At 34.8% G+C, this 17,570-nt stretch overlaps 1 protein-coding gene across 4 annotated transcripts in view; it reads left to right on the forward strand.

The window, feature by feature from the left end:
• The window catches only part of MNAT1 (MNAT1 component of CDK activating kinase), a 210,938-nt gene that overhangs the window by 135,001 nt on the left and 58,367 nt on the right, over window positions 1-17,570 (forward strand). The window lies entirely within an intron of this gene.

Raw genomic sequence — 17,570 nt, forward strand, 5'->3', positions numbered from 1 at the left:
AGATAGATGAAACAGATGGTAAAACCTACACGCATCTTCAAAACCACAACTACAACTTTGAACATAGTGCATTGTATTTTGCATATGAACATGGAGGCTCCAAGTTGAAATTACTGTTAGAATCATAGGTAGTTTACTTATACACTATTTTCTCTAGTTTTATAGTCTCTTTAAAAGTCCTGTAACCTCCAAGCATAAAGTAGAGAAGAAAAACTAAGCCTAAAATTCCCAATAGAGTTTGTGATAACAAAAGTATTAAATAATTGGCCCCATTTTCTCTGTATTTTCATTTTGAGACTCTGATTTCACATATGTAAAACCTTCTGATGTTGTTTTACAGTCTTGAATGCTCTATTTTGTGTTTTTTCAATCTTCTCTTGAGTTTATGTTTTGAAAGTTTGGATAATTCTTCTTGTCCTATCCTTAGAGTTTACTTATTCTTCTGTGCCGTTCTTGCTGATAAGCTCATCAAAGGTATTCTTTCTGATATAGCAGTTTTCACTTATAGCATTTCCATTTCACTCCCCTTGGTAATCTCCATCTTTTTGTTGAAATTTCCTATTTGTACATATTATCCACTTTTTCCACTAATTCCTTTAGCTTATTAATCGTGTTATTTTCGAGTGCCTCTTTGATAGTTTCAGCATGTCTGGGTTCAATTCTGTTGATTACTTTATGACTTAATATTAGATTTGTTTTTCTTGCTTTCTTGTGTTTATTGTAATTTTGTTTGAATATTGGATAGGTTGTGCAACAAAACAGTAGAGACTTGAGATAAATAAAATTGATTGCCAGAAATATTTATGTCCCTTTTTCTGTCAGGCCATTAATGTAGAGAGTTGAGTATCAAGTCTGTAGTTTCATCTCAGTTTTGTTGTGCCTGAAGTTATCATCCATGTATCATAGGCTTCAAATTCTTCCAGCCATAATCTGTTGTACCTAGTATAAGGCCTGGAGTGCTGGAGGGGTTTTCTTACGTAAAATTTTATTTGAATCTAAATAAAGGATACAGGATCATGATTTTATTTTGTTTTAGTGGTTGAGGGACTTTCAATTATTACTGAGTATTTAGAATATAGTTAGTTCCAGGATTCTAGAAGTATATTTTCATCTCTCTCAACAAAGACTGTGCAATATATTCTGTATCCACAACAGTTAAGAGGACAAACTGTTTAGATTACCAGTTTGTATGTATTTCACGATTGACTATAAATTTCAGCTTTCTGTGGCTCACTGGTGGAGAAATTTCTAGATTGTCAATAGTGATGTCAGAATTCCTAAAGAATCGTTGACTTTTTCTTGATGTAAAAGTATCTACCAAAATAAAAGGTGTCTCACACCTTCCTTCTGTCCAGACTTTTATCTTAAGAAATGGATTGAATTCTATACAGACAATTTCATTTTGGGAACCAGGATTAATTAGCTCAGGTGGTCTCTTTGATGACATGTTACGACTTCATACTTAGCATTTGCCAAAATAAATCCTAAATTAATTTCTTATTTTACTAGTTCATTTTCTTTTCTGGAATTATTATTTGAAGCCATATGCTTTCTTCTTTTTTAATAATTACTATAGATATTAGATGTAATCTGATTTTCAGAAACACTTGGAAAGAAATGGAAGAAGTTGCTCAGTGAAGTGACTTTGCAAAGAATAATTTGGTATCTACAGAGGTTCTACTTTTAAGGTACAAGGAATATAAACTTTAGTTGACTTAAGGTATAGTAGTTACACATCTCTTCTAAGGTTTGTCCATATCTTTCTTTGTTCGAAGATTGCATCTGCTAAGCCTAAGGTATCCGTTTATAGTGGGCTCTCTTCCTTCCCATAAAACTCTTAATTTCTATTCTTCTCTTTTACTGTTACAACAAATTTTCCATTTTATATTATGTTATCCTATAGAGGAGACAAGTTCAGTTTTTCTACAGGCAAATAGATAATTAATTAACTACCTTATCTCCACTTCTTATATCTGTTTTGAAATCTGTATGACATGATGAAGTTAAGAATACTGCATTTTGTAGCTTCACATTAGTTGGTGCAAAACTATGGATGTAGACACTTTCAAAATAATTTTAATTATATAATTTTGGGAGTATGTGGAATAAGGTCTTGGGAGGCATTTTGTCTTCAAAGAACTACATTTGTGTCATGTGTAATTGGAAAAAGGATAAAACTGAAAGTACATTGCCATGAGATTTTAGGTAATTTTTACTGGAATTTTTCCTAAAGTTAGTTAAACTTGGGAAGTAGATGAAGAATAAATGAAAATTTCTCATTAAGGAGGGTATTATGAATATGTAATTATAGTTCAGATTGCACTGGCAGTATTCTTCAGGTTTGCTCAAGGCAATATGTAAACATGTTTTATTAATTCTGTGCTAGTGGGAGCAAGCACTGGAGAAACTTAACTGCTAATTGACATTCCCCAGACTGCTGCTTTAGTGGTTAGTTTAGTAAAGTCTCATTGATTGGCATTCTGAAAGTGTCTTTTTAATAATCAACTGGCTTTGTAGTTAATATTTTACTACTTCCCAGCCAAAGAAGAGTATTTCCCTTAACTAATATAAACTACAAGCATTTATCAATTTAATTCATCGTATTATTTAGTCAAATATCACTACCGTTTTAAATATCTGATTTATTTAATATGAACATTTCATTCATGAACCTACTACAGAAATAAGGAAAAACATTTTATAGGATAAGCTATAATCTTTAAGCAAGATGTATATTTTTCACTTTTCCTTATTTGTGAATTTAAGTGAACCATTTGCTACCAGATTGCTGTAGAATAAAATTTTAATCTTCATTTCTGTAGAACATTTTTGTATGTTTCTCTGTGGTAGAATGTTTTAGCCAAGTGCATACATTCATTTCTGTCTCTTCTGGTAACATATGTAAGTTCCATGCTATCAACTAGTAGAGCTTTAAATAAACAAACTGTAATAGTTTAATATCTAGAGTACTTCCTAACCAGTTGATGAGATCATTTTCTTATTATTGTGAAATCAATCGTGAAAAAAACTGTGGTCGTAATGACAGTATTGGATTAACTCAGTTAACTAGAACCTGATGATAATTAGAAGAAAGTTTCTTGTTTGATCTCCATCAGCACCTGTCAATTTTGTTTTCTTTTGTGGCCATAGATGACATAGATAAAAATCAGATTGCCGAACAGAGGTAACTGACCTGTTACAAATCCGTATGGTTATTGGCAAAGCAATTAAAATGTTCATTCTTCAGGGAATAGGATAGGGTATAGTTCCCCTAAAATAGAAGATCCACCTATCTACCTTCATCATAACCATGGAGATTTTTTGTCTTCCCTTCTTTTTTCCTTCTTTTCTTCCTTCAGTTCTTTCTTTCTATCTGTCTCTTTCTCTCTCTCTCTCCCCTCCTCCCTCTCTCCCTCCCTTCCTTCCTCTTTCCTTTCCTTTCTCTCTTTTTCTCTCTCTCTCTTACTCCCTCCTTTTCTTCCCCCTTTCTTTCCTTTCCCTCTTTTGAAAGTTTAGTTAATTTAGAGTATTAGATATACAGAACTGTGAGTCAGCTTAACCTATACAGCGTGTTAAAAAGCAGAGACATCACTTTGCCAACAAAGTTCTGTATAGTCAAAGCTATAGTTTTTCCAGTAGTCATGTATGGATGTGAGAGTTGGATCATAAAGAAGGTTGAGCATTGAAGAACTGATACTTTAGAATTGTGATGTTGGAGAAGACTCTTAAAACTCTCTTGGACTGTAAGGAGATCAAACAAGTCAATCCTAAAGAAAATCAACCCTAAATATTCATTGGAAAGACTGATGCTGAATATCTAATACTTTGGCCACCTGATGCAAAAAGCTGACTCATTAGAAAAGACCCTGATGCTGGAAAAGATTTAAGGCAAAAGGAGAAAAGGGCAGCAGAGGATGAGATGGATAGATAGCATCTTTGGCTCAGTGGATATCAATTTGAGCAAACTCTGGGAAATAGTAGAGGACCGTGGAGCCTGGTGTGCTGCAGTCACAAAGAGTCGGATACAACTTAACAACTGAACAATAACAAATAAATATTTAGATTATTTTCCATTATAGGTTATTATAAAATATGAAATATAATTCCCTGTACTATATAGTAAATCCTTGTTGCTTATCTATTTTATGTATAGTAGTTTGCATATGTTAGTCCCATATTCCTAATTATCCCTCTCTGTTCTCTTTCCCCTTTGGTAACCATAAGTTTGTTTTCTGTGTCTGTGACTGTGTTTCTGCTTTGTCTCTGGATTCATTTGTATTATTTTTTAGATTCTACATTGTAAGTGATACATATTTGTCTTTGTCTGAATTAGTATGATATTCTCTAGGTCCATCCATGTCACAGATGGCAATATTTCATTCTTTTTTATGGCTGAGTAATGTTTCATTGTGGGTGCACATATATCCTTAGGTGTAAGATTGCTGGATCATATGGTAGTTCAAACTACCACACAGTTGCACTCATCTCACACACTAGCAAAGTAATTCTTAAAATTTTCCAAGCCAGCTTCAGCAATACGTGAACTGTGAAATTCCAGATGTTCAAGCTGGTTTTAGAAAAGGCAGAGGAACTAGAGATCAAATTGCCAACATCCGCTGCATCATCGAAAAAGCAAGAGAGTTCCAGAAAAACATCTATTTCTGCTTTATTGACTATGCCAAAGCCTTTGACTGTGTGGATCACAATAAACTGTGGAAAATTCTAAAAGAGATGGGAATACCAGACCACCTGACCTGCCTCTTGAGAAACCTGTATGCAGGTCCGGAAGCAACAGTTAGAACTGGACATGGAACAAAAGACTGGTTCCAATAGGAAAAGGAGTACGTCAAGGGTGTATATTGTCACCCTGCTTCTTTAATTTCTATGCAGAGTACATCATGAGAAATGCTGGGCTGGAAGAAGCACAAGCTGGAATCAAGATTGCCGGGAGAAATATCAATAACTTCAGATATGCAGATGACACCCCCCTTATGGCAGAAAGTGAAGAAGAACTAAAGAGCCTCTTGATAAAAGTGAAAGAGGAGAGTGAAAAAGTTGGCTTAAAGCTCAACATTCAGAAAACGAAGATCATGGCATCTAGTCCCATCACTCATAGCAAATAGATGGGGAAACAGTGGGAACAGTGGCCGACTTTATTTTCTGGGGCTCCAGAATCACTGCAGATGGTGATTGCAGTCATGAAATTAAAAGACGCTTACTCCTTGGAAGGAAAGTTATGACCAACCTAGACAGCATATTAAAAAGCAGAGACATTACTTTGCCAACAAAGGTCTGTCTAGTCAAGGCTATGGTTTTTCCAGTAGTCATGTATGGATGTGAGAGTTGAATTATAAAGAAAGCTCAGCACTGAAGAATTGATGCTTTTGAACTGTGGTGTTGGAGAAGACTCTTGAGAGTCCCTTGGACTGTAAGAAGATCCAACCAGTCCATCGTAAAGGAGATCAGTCCTGGGTGTTCATTGGAAGGACTGATGTTGAAACTGGAACTCCAAAACTTTGGCCACCTGATGCCAAGAGCTGATCATTGGAAAAGACCCTGATGCTGGGAAAGATTGAGGGCAGAGGAGAAGGGGACAACAGAGGATGAGATGGTTGGATGGCATCGCTAACTCAATGGACATGGGTTTGGGTGGACTCTGGTGGTTGGTGATGGACAGGGAGGCCTGGCGTGCTGCGGTTCATGGGGTCGCAAAGAGTCAGACACGACTGAGTGACTGAACTGAACTGATGGTAGCTCTAATTTTAGTTTCTTTAGGAACCTCCATATAGTCTCTATAGTGGCTGCACCAACTTACTTTGCAACAGTGTAGGAGGGTTCCCTTTTTTGCACACCCTCTCCAGCATTTGTTATTTGTAAGCTTTTTAATGGTAGCCATTCTGACATGTATGAGGTGATACCTCATTGTGATTTTGATTTGCATTTCTCTAGTAATTAGCAGTGTTGAGCATCTTTTCGTGTGGCTGTTGGCTAGCTGTATGTCTTCTTTGGAGAAATGTCTAGTTAGGTCTTTGCCTATTTTTTGATTAGGTTGTTTGTGTTTTTGATACTGAGTTGTGTGAGTGGTTCGTGTATTTTAGATACTAACTGCTTGTTGGTTCCATTGTTTGCAAGTATTTTCTCCCATTTGGTAGGCTGTTTTTTCATTTTGTTTATGGTTTCCTCTACTGCGCAAAAGTATTTAAGTTTGATTAGGTCCCATTCATTTACTTTTGCTTATTTCTTTTGCCTTGGGAGACTGATTTTAGAAAATATTGCTACAATTTATGTCAAGAATGTCTGGCCTGTGTTCTCTTCTAGGAATTTTAATTTTTTCATGTCCTATATGTTGGTCTTTAAACCATTTTGAGTTTATTTTTGTTTAGAGTTTGAGGGAGTGTTATAATTTCATTGATTTATGTTTGGCTGTCTAGCTTTTCCAGCCACTCACTGAAGAGACTGTCTTTTCTCATTGTATATTCTTGCCATTTTTGTTGCAGATTAATTGACCATAGATGTGTGGGTTTATTTCTGGGCCCTCTCTTCTGTTCCATTAATCTACATGTCTGTTTTTGTGCCTGTACCATGCTGTTTTGATTACTGTAGCTTTATTGTCTGAAATTTGGAAGGTATATGCCAAACTTGCAGCTACTTTTCTTGGTCATTCTTTTGCTCTTAAAAATTGATAAATTGGAATTTTATATGTCACGAATTTGAGATGAGATATTGAACATATTCTAAAAATTTTTTATTTTAGCATTCTTTTTGTCTTCCTCCTTAAGCCTTCCTCATTGTTGCCAGAGAAAACTTTCTAATATATCAATCTGGCCATGTCTCTATATTAGTAATATCCTTCAGTGGCTCATCATTATCTGCATAATCTGACCCCTATCTACCTTCCTGGCCATATGCCCCAGTCCTCTCATCGTGGTGTTTCTTAAGAACCTCATGGTGTCTCACAGTTTTGTGCCATTGCTTGTGCTGTTTCATTTCCTTAGGAAACTCTTTACCTTTATGATTGTGGCATAGACTCAGTAATTTCTTTCCCTCTTTTACTCCCTATTATGAATTTTCAATTGTCTGTTTTTGCCCCACATTCTCTTTTCTACTGGAGTAATATTTTTACTTATTTTTATGTCAGCCATATCATATGACTACTAACCTTCAAAATGTAAAGTTTATCTTATATTGCTTATGATGTGAAATTATTCAAAATAATGATATTTCCTTTTTTTTCTTTTTTGGACTTTTAATGGGCATCATTGATTTTGTACCTGTTTTTATTTTAATTGAAATGTTGTTGATTTACAATATTATGTTAATTTCTAGTTACAGCATAATGATTATTTTTATAGATTGTATTCCCTTTAAAGTTATCACAAAATAATGGTTATGTTTCTTTTTGCTGTACAATATATCTTTGTTCCTTATCCATTTTATACATAGTACCTTTTTTCTTTTTAATTAATTTATTTTTTATTGAAGGATAATTGCTTTACAAAATTTTGTTGTTTTCTGTCAAACCTCAACATGAGTCATTCATAGGTATACACATATCCCCTCCCTTTTGAACCTCCTTCCCATCTCCCGCCCCATTCCACCAATCTAGATTGATACAGAGCCCCTATTTGTGTTTCCTGAACCATACAGCAAATTCTGATTGGCTATCTATTTTACATATGGTAATGTAAGTTTCCATGTTACTCTTTCCATACATCTCACCCTCTCCTCCCCTCTCCTCATGTCCATGAATCTGTGCTCTATGTCTGTTTCTCCATTGCTGCCCTGTAAACAAGTTCTTCAGTACCATTTTTCTAGATTCCATATATATATGTTAGAATATGATATTTACTTTCTCTTTCTGACTTACTTCACTCTGTATAACAGGTTCTAGGTTCATCCACCTCATTGGAACTGACTCAAATTTGTTCCTTTTTATGGCTGAGTAATATTCCATTTTGTATATGTACCACAATATCTTTATCAATTCATCTGTCGATGGAGATCTAGGTTGCTTCCATGTTCTAATTATTGTAAATAGTGCTGCAATGAACAATGGGATACATGTGTCTTTTTCAGTTTTGATTTCCTCAGAGTATATGCTTAGGAGTGGGATTGCTGGGTCATACGGTGGTTTTATTCCTAGTTTTTTAAGGAATCTCCATCTCATCTTCCATAGTGGCTGTATCAATGTACATTCCCACCAACAGAGCAAGAGCATTCCCTTTTCTTCACACCCTCTCCAGCATTTATTGTTTATAGACTTATTGATGATGGCCATTCTGACTGGTGCGAGGTAATATGGCATTGTAGTTTTGATTTGCATTTCTCTAATAATGAGAGATGTTGAGCATCTTTTCATCTGTTTGTTAGCCATCTGTATGTCTTCTTTGGAGAAATGTCTGTTTAGGTCTTTTCCCCACTTTTTGATTGAGTTGTTTGTTTTTCTGGCATTGAGTTGTATGAGCTGCTTGTATATTTTGGAAATTAATCCTTTGTCAGTTTTTCATTTGCTGTTATTGTCTTGCATTCTGAAGGCTTGTCTTTTCACCTTGCTTATAGTTGCCTTTACTGTGCAAAAGCTTTTTAAGTTTAATCAGGTCCCACTTGTTTACTTTTGTTTTTATTCCCATCATTCTAGGAGGTGGTTCATAGAGGATTTTGCTTTGATTTATGTCATTGAGTGTTCTGCCTATATTTTCCCCTAGGATGATTTATAGTTTCTGGTCTTATATTTAGATCTTTAATCCATTTTGAGTTTATCTTTGTGTATGGTGTTAAGAAGTGTTCTAATTTCATTTTTCTACATGTAGCTGTCCAGTTTTCTCAGCACCATTATTGAAGAGGTTGTCTTTGCCCCATTGTATGTTCTTGCCTCCTTTGTCAAAAATAAGGTATCCATAGGTGCATGGGTTTATTTCTGGGCTTTCTATCATGTTCCATTGGTCTATATTTCGGTTTTTGTGCCAGTACCATATTGTCTTGATGACTGTAGCTTTGTAGTATAATCTGAAGTCAGGAAGGTTGATTTCCTCCAGCTTCATTCTTCTTTCTCAACACTGCTTTGGCTATTCAGGGTATTTTATATTTCTATATGAATTGGGAAATTTTTTGTTCTAGTTCTGTGAAAAATGCTGTTGGTAATTTGATAGAGATTGCATTGAATCTGTAGATTGCATTTGGTAGGATAGTCATTTTCACAATATTGATTCTTCCTACAGTGTCTTATAATTTTCTGTGTACAGTTCTTTTGTCTCCTTAGGTAAGTTTATTCCTAGATATTTAATTCTTTTTGTTGCAGTGGTGAATGGGATTGATTCCTTAATTCCTCTTTCTGATTTTTCATTGTTAGTATATAGAAATGCAAGTGATTTTTGTGTATTGATTTTGTATCCTACAACTTTGCTAAATTCACTGATTAGCTCTAGTAATTTTTTAATACTGTCTTTAGGGTTTTCTTTGTACAGTATCTTGTCATCTGCAAACAGTAAGAACTTTATTTCTTCTTTTACAATCTGGATTCCTTTTATTTCTTTTTCTTCTCTGATTGCTGTAGCTAGGACTTCCAGAACTATGCTGAATAATAGTTGTGAAAGTGGACACCCTTGTCTTATTCCTGATCTTAGGGGGAATCCTTTCAGTTATTTACCATTGAGAATAATGTTTGCTGTAGACTTATCATATATGGTCTGTAAAAGACACTTACTCCATGAAAGGAAAGTTATGACCATCCGAGACAGCATATTAAAAAGCAGAGACATTACTTTGCCAACAAAGGTCTGTCTAGTCAAGGCTATGGTGTTTCTAGTGGTCATGTATGGATGTGAGAGTTGGACTATAAAGAAAGCTGAGCACTGAAGAATTGATGCTTTTGAACTGTGGTGTTGGAGAAGACTCTTGAGAGTCCCTTGGACTGCAAGGAGATCCAACCACTCTATCCTAAAGGAGCTCAGTCCTGGGTGTTCATTGGAAGGACTTATGTTGAAGCTGAAACTCCAAAACTTTGGCCACCTGATGTGAAGAGCTGACTCATTGGAAAAGACCCTGATGCTGGGAAACATTGAGGGCAGGAGGAGAAGGGGACGACAGAGGATGAGATGGCTGGATGGCATCACTGACTCGATGGATGTGAGTCTGAGTGAACTCTGAGAATGGGTGATGGACAGGGAGGCCTGGAGTGCTGCTATTCATGGGGTCGCAAAGAGTCAGACACAACTGAGCAACTGAACTGAACTGATGTTGAAGTAAGTTCCTTCTGTGCCCATTTTTTGAAGAGTTTTAATCATAAATGGATGCTGAATTTTGTTAAAGGCTTTTCCTGCATCTATTGAGATGATCATATGGTTTTTATCATTCAATTTGTTATTATGGTGTATCACATTGATTGATTTTCGTATACTGAAGAATCCTTGCATTCTTGGAATAAACCCAACTTGATCATGGTGTATGAGCTTTTTGATGTGTTTTTTTTTGAATTCTGTTTGCTAAAATTTTGTTGAGGAATTTTGCATCTGTCTTTATCAGTGATATTGGCTTGTAGTTTTCTTTTTTTGTGTTGTCTTTGTCTGGTTTTGGTGTCAGCATGCTGGTGGCCTTGTAGAATGAGGTTGGAAGTGTTCCTTTGCAATTTTTTGAAAGAGTTTTAGAAGGATAGGCATTAGCTCTTCTCTAAATGCTTGATAGAATTCTCCTGTGAAGCCATTTGGTCCTGGGCTTTTGTATTTTGGGTGGATTTTTGATCACAGCTTTAATTTCAGTGCTTGTAATTGGGTTGTTCATAATTTCTATTTCTTCCTGGTTCAGGCTTGGAAGATTGAAGTTTTCTAAGAATCTGTCCATTTCTTCCAGGTTATCCATTTAGTTGCCATATAGTTGCTCTTAATAGTCTCTTATAATCCTTTGTATTTCTGCATTGTCTATTGTAACCTCCCATTTTTCATTTCTAATTTTGTTGATTTGATTCTTCTCTTTTTTTTTTTTTGAGTCTGGCTAAAGGTTTGTCAGTTTTGTTTATCTTCTCAAAAAACCAGCTTTTAGTTTTATTAATCTTTACTATTATTTCTTTCATTTCTTTTTCATTTATTTCTGCTTGGATTTTTATGATTTCTTTCCTTTTACTTATTTTTGGGGTTTTTTGTTCTTCTTTTTCCAGTTGTTTTAGGTGTAAGATTAGGTTGTCTAGTCAATGTTTTTCTTGCTTCTTGAGATAGGATTGTATTGCTATGAACTTCCCTCTTAGAACTGCTTTTGCTGCATCCCATAGTTTTTGAGTTGTCATGTTTTTATTGTCATTTCTAGAAATTTTGTTTTTTTATTTCTTCAGTAACCTGTTGGTTATTTAGAAATGCGTTGTTTAATCTCCATGTGTTTGTGTTTCTTACAGTTTTTTTTTTTTCTAATTGATATCTAGTCTCATAGTGTTGTGGTCAGAAAATATGCTTGATTTCAACTTTCTTAAATTTACTGAGGTTTGATCTGTGACCCAAGATGTGGTCTATCCTGGAGAATGTTCCAGGTGCACTTGAGAAGAAGGTGTATTCTTTTACATTTGGATGGAATGTCCTGAAGGTATCAGTGAGATCCATCTCATCGAGTACCTTTTTTCTTGATCCTATACCTGTATATTGCTTCTTCCTACTTCCTTCCTTCAAATCGCAAGTTTGTTTACTGTATCTGTGAGACTGTTTCTGCTTTGTTATGTGCATTCATTTTATGTTTTAGATTCTACATATAAATAACTGAGTTTTTGTCTTTGTCTGACTTATTTCACTAAGTATAATACTCTTTAGGTCCATCCACATTATTGCATATGGCAGGATTTCATTCTTTTTAATGGCTGAGTAATATTCCATTGTGTGTGTGTGTGTGTGTGTGTGTGTGTGTGTGTGTGTACACATACATCTTTATCCATTCATCTGTTGATGGACATTTGGGTTGCTTTATGTGAAGTAAGCTTAATCTTTGAGCAGTAAAATATTTTAATGATGTTCTGCCAATTTTCAATTGCTGTGCTACTTAGGAAGTCCTAAATCAACACAAAGCTTTATATATATATTTATTTATATTCTAATTTTTTGGTAGCTTCAATATTTACATGTAATCACAATCCATGTGGAATGTATTTTATTTGTAAGGAACAGTAAAAGAATCTTTACTCCATTTTTTTCAACTAGTAAATCAGTTGGCCCAGCATAATTTATTCATTAGTCTTTTTTTTTTCCCCTATTGATGTTTTAGATTAACATTCTGGGATTTTTGGTCCACTGACCTTTCTCTTCCATTAATCTGTATTTCAGTTATTTAAGCACATCACTTTCTTATTCATTTAAATTCATGATATGTTTTAGTATTAGTCATATATTTATTTTCTATTGCTATGCATTAAATTACCACACACTTAAGTGGCTTAAAACAGTATCCACTTTATCTTATTTATTATCAGTGTCTGCATATTATTAGTCTGGACATGGGTTACTTGGATCTTTTACTCAGATTGCATGCGGCTGTGATCAAAGTGTCAGCAGGTGCTGTGGGTCCATGTTAGTGAGATTTGGGGGTTGTCTTTCAAGCTGATTCATATTATTGGTAGAATTAGGTTTCTTGCCGATTTAGAACTCACAGTTGTTTTTCATCTTTTTCAGTGCTAGTAGGAGAAAATCTTTTTGAATCTCTTGCTTTCTTAAGGGCTCCTACCTGTTTAAGTTTGGTCTACTTAGATAATTTCCCTTTTTATTAACTCAAAATCAACCAATTTGAGACCTTAGTTACATCCCCGGAATTCCTTTTGCCATATAATATATCTAAGGATTGAAATTCATCATATCCATGAGGATAAAATCATGTAAAGGTGCACATAATGAGGTGGGAATTTGGGGCTGTCTCAGAATTCTGCCTACCACAGTGGGGCAAGTCTTCCTTTGCTCTTTATGTTTTTCAAAGTGTTTTAGAATCTTTAAACATTTATTCTTCCAAGTTTGGCCAAAGCAAAAGAGCACCCTATAGTTCTTTCAAAATGTCTGTACATTTGAAAATTTTCATTACAGGATATTATGAACCAAGTAATATAGCAAAGCAAGCCCAAACACCTTAACAAGTAAGACATGGCCATCCTTATTACCCCATAGATTCAACCAAGCACTACATTTTTTGGTATTTCATTTGGAATTGCTTTAAACCGACAAGTTTAAAATTTATTGAATTTTCATATATCTTACACATTTCTTGGAAATTAGTTTTTGTTATATCATACTTAGGATGCTGTAGTTAAAAATTTTTCATTATGCTTTCTAACTGGTTCTTGGTTAAATACGTTTTCATTTTGTATATAGCTGTTTTACTGAGAATTTTACTTGTTCTTTAAGGTGATGAGGTTTTCTATCTGGAAGCCAGTCATCTGGAAAAAATGCATTTTTTATTTTAAATGCTCTGTGTCTGATTTCAGTTTCATATTTTATTGCATTTGACTAGAACTTCTTAACTTGGTGTTACACATTTTGGATGACTGCAGTTTTTCTTATGTCTTGTTTTTTTGGTAAATGCTTCAAGTCTTTCATCATTAAGTATCATGTTGATTGATTAAGTGATTTTTCTTTTTTATGTTGAAATTCTTTTTAAACCATGTTGTAGAATTTCTGTTTTTTTGGTCAATGTCTTTATCTATTGACCTATTATACTTGTATTGTCAAAGGATAGATAAGAGGTATTTGTTTTATTGGCTTTGTTTTTAATTCTGTACATTAAAGTTTATATATTAGTTTTAGAAAAATTCTCAAGGGCACCAGAAAATCAAAGAATATGGAGAAGTACAGAATTCACAAAAATTGCAATATATGTGTGTATATAGTATCACATATACTTTGTTGTAATTATGAAAGTATTACTAAATTAACTTCTTATGGCTATGACAGCAAAATGTCTTTACTATCTGTTTTTATTGGCATTTGAATTAGAAATCAAGTCACACATCTATCATGAACCTTGTGCATAAAGGTCTAGTCTGGCACTAGTCTGGTAAGTTTTAAATCTTTTTTTGCAATCATGGAAAAAAATATGTTTCTGCCTAAAGCAGTTGTCAAACAAGCTTCTTTCATCGACAGTCAGACACAAGGCAGCTGAATGAGGCTGTTTAGTCTAGAGTAAATGCTCACAAGATTATAAGGTCACTGAGGAAATGTAATTATGCAGTTGATTCCAGAATAGTCTTTTGTAGTGAGGACTTTAAGACTATTAAATCATAGTATTAATTAAATGTATACTCTAAGCTCAGAAGAGCAGCAATAAATTAATAGATTATTTAGTTTAGTAATTAAATTATAACTATAAATTATTACAATGAAATATAGTTTTAATTCAGATTCATATAGGACTCTAAAAAAGGAGATTCCATTTATTATTGGAATTTTCTCAGTTTCTACCAAATCACTGTAAAATTCAGTTGACTCTGTAAATCTATATGTAATTGTCTCCATTGGGAAATGAAGCTTCATAGTATTTAGCTTATGCTATTTGAGGAACGAATTGATTATTTATCAGTTCTTTTACTTTTGTTATTCATTTGATTATTATTCGTTTGATTATGAAGCACCTCCTATGTGTCAGTTACTCTTCTAGGTACTAAGAAGACAACAGTGAACAAAACAGAGAAGACACCTGCTGTCATAAAGCTTACATTGTATTGGGATGAAGTGAACAATATAAGCACACTGATGAATTTGTCAGATGGCAGTATTTTGGAGACAAATACAGCAGGATAGAGGGATATGTAGTGACTGGTATAGAGTGCCATTTTTACATAGGTAGCAGTGGAATCTTTTTAGGGTTATATTTGAAGAGACATGAACTAAGCAAAGAAGCTAATCATGTGATATTATGAGGAAGGGCAGAGGAACTATAAGTGCAATGGCCCTGAGGTGGGCATGTGTATAAGGATGAGAAAGGAGTCCAGTGTCTGCAATAGCATGAATTGGAGAGGAGATAAGGTCGGAGTGGTAGCAGGTTTTTTATGTAAGAAGGCAGATTGAGCCTAGTTAGATCATATAGGGTTTTTTTTTAGCTGATGGCTAAGACTTGGGCTTTTATTGTCAAGAAGATGAGAAGTCATAGAATTTTGAACAAAGGTGTGTCATATGACTTATATTTAGAAGGATCTGTGTAGGAGAGTGGATGGTGGATTGAAAGCAAGAAAACTTGCAACTGTCCTGGATTAAGATTGTAGGGGTTTATACTAAGATGGTAACAGTGTAATTGCAAAGAAGTGGTCAAGTTATGAATATAATTTTGATGGGATAAAATATTGAATTTTTGATGGATTGGATATGTGTGTGTGTTGGAGGGGCCGGCTGGGTGTTACAAAAAAGTTCCTCCCAAGGTTATATCTGAGGTAAAAGTTGCCATTTAAATATGATAAGGGAGATTAGGGGGAAGGGTTCTCTGAGGCAGACAGTTGTGTGAGTTGCTTTAAGTTCAGTTATTTATAAAATATTGAAATAAAATTTGTGTCTAAAGAGCTGCAAGAACTGGGAAAAGGTCCTTAGCAGTTCTTTTTTATGGGAGAATGAACTGTCACGAGTTCACTACAGGAGAAGCCAAAGAAGAAAACTCTTCTGTGCTCATAGTCACGTCTTTGGATAGTGCGAAGCTAGGACTACGTTTTTAGTTCTTAGTACGTTTTCTCTGCTGTACCTTACAGCCAAGGCCGTCCTATGTACAGAGTTTTCAAAATATGACTGAACTTAACTTTTGTTATGCTTTTGTTGTGGTTAGTCGCCAAGTTGTACCCTTTTCTTTGTGACCCCATGGACTGCAGCACTCCAGGCCTCCCTGTGCTTTGCTATTTCCCAGAGTTTGCCCAGGTTCATGGCCCTTGAATCGGTGATGCCATCCAACCATCTCATTGTCTGCCACCCTCTTCTCTTTTTGCCTTCAACCTTTCCCAGTATCAGGATCTTTAGCAATGAATCTGCACTTTGCATCAGGTGGACATATTATTGGGGCTTCACCTTCATCATCAGTCCTTCCAATGAGTATTCAGGGTTGATTTCTTTTAGGATTGACTGGCTTTAGATTGTTTTAATTTCAGATAGTGTTTCTGAAGGCAACTGATTCAAATTATGTAGCAACTTTTCTTATTCTCAAAAAAATGAAAACAAAATTATTCTGTGCTAAGTACGAGCCAAGGTTTCAGTCTCCATTTTTTCCCCATGAGGAAAATAGCACTGAGGGCATTGTGAGCCACAGGCCTTTGAGTCGGAGCTCAGGTAAAGCTGCCTTGACAGCAGAGGTGTATAAGGGTGGGGTGGTAGGAATGGCCTGTTACAGGTACAGGCAGTAAGAGTTGCATTGTATAGAGAACTAAAAAAAAATAGACAATTAAAAGACAGTCTTTTTTTTTTTTTAATCAATATATACTAGCAGTTCTGAACAATGTTAGATCTCAAATACTCCTTCCTGAAAATGTCTTCTTTTGGTCCATGTTCTAAACAATTGCTGTTATTACTTTTAAATTTCATAGCATGTAAGTAAGCTTCCAATGTTAGTATTAGTCTCTCAGTCATATCCAACTCTTTGCGACCACATAGATTGTCGCCCACGAGGCTCCTTTGTCCGTGGGATTCTCCAGGCAAGAATACTGGAATGGGTTGTCATTTCCTTTTCCAGGAGATCTCGATCTAGGGATCAAACCCTGCTGTCCCGCATTACAGGAAGATTCTTTACTATCTGGGCTTCCCTGGTGGCTCAGAGGCAGGGAGAGGTGGATAAGCTTCCAATGAGCACATCTTTATTTTATGTTCCTGAATAATATTGTTTTATATACAGAAGTGAAATCACAGAACTCCCAGCTTTATAGTCAGCCCCAGAACAACCCCCGCCCCGCCCCCCGCAACAAACCCACCTACATTTAGGCTCACTCAAGAGTAAATTTGTAAGGTTTTAGAATCCTTCTGTCTCCCTTCTGGCAAAATTTCTCTTTTCAGCTCCCCTGTAGTACTAAATATTTTTGAGTTTAAGTGGTAGATTTGAAGTAAACTGTCTGATGATCATATGGATGATCATATAGATAGTCTGATGATCATATAGATAGTCTGATGATCATAAGAACTTAAGTTCTTGGGATATTTATTTGTTTTTAAAGTTTTTCGACTAGAGAACACCTGAAAGTTGCTAGAAAAAAATGCCTAAAGAAGCGAACGCATGAACAGTATTGTAATTTCTGGAATTTATTATGAAATAGCTATTTTATGAGACTCTGTCAAATAAGAGTTTTTTCTAGCTGTTTTGATACTTGTTGCTTAAAGAAAGAAAGTTGAAATTAACAAAAAGTATTCTTCAATTTATTATGAGCATAGATAAACACATATCTGGCTTTTTGACTATTGAACATGAATATCAAAGAATATCAGCTTTAATGAATTCACTGACAAATTTGCATAAGAGCTCAAAACAAAAAACTTTATTACATTCTTTCTTGTACTTATCAATATTTTCTTGTTTTTAAAAATTAATATAATTAATGGGTATTTTAGTCTTTTTTCTTTTTTGTTGTGTGAATTTTATTTTTATTTTAAAATTTTTAG

This window comes from Bos indicus, chromosome 10 (genome assembly GCF_029378745.1).
Source record: "Bos indicus isolate NIAB-ARS_2022 breed Sahiwal x Tharparkar chromosome 10, NIAB-ARS_B.indTharparkar_mat_pri_1.0, whole genome shotgun sequence".
NCBI classification, from domain to species: Eukaryota; Metazoa; Chordata; class Mammalia; order Artiodactyla; family Bovidae; genus Bos; species Bos indicus.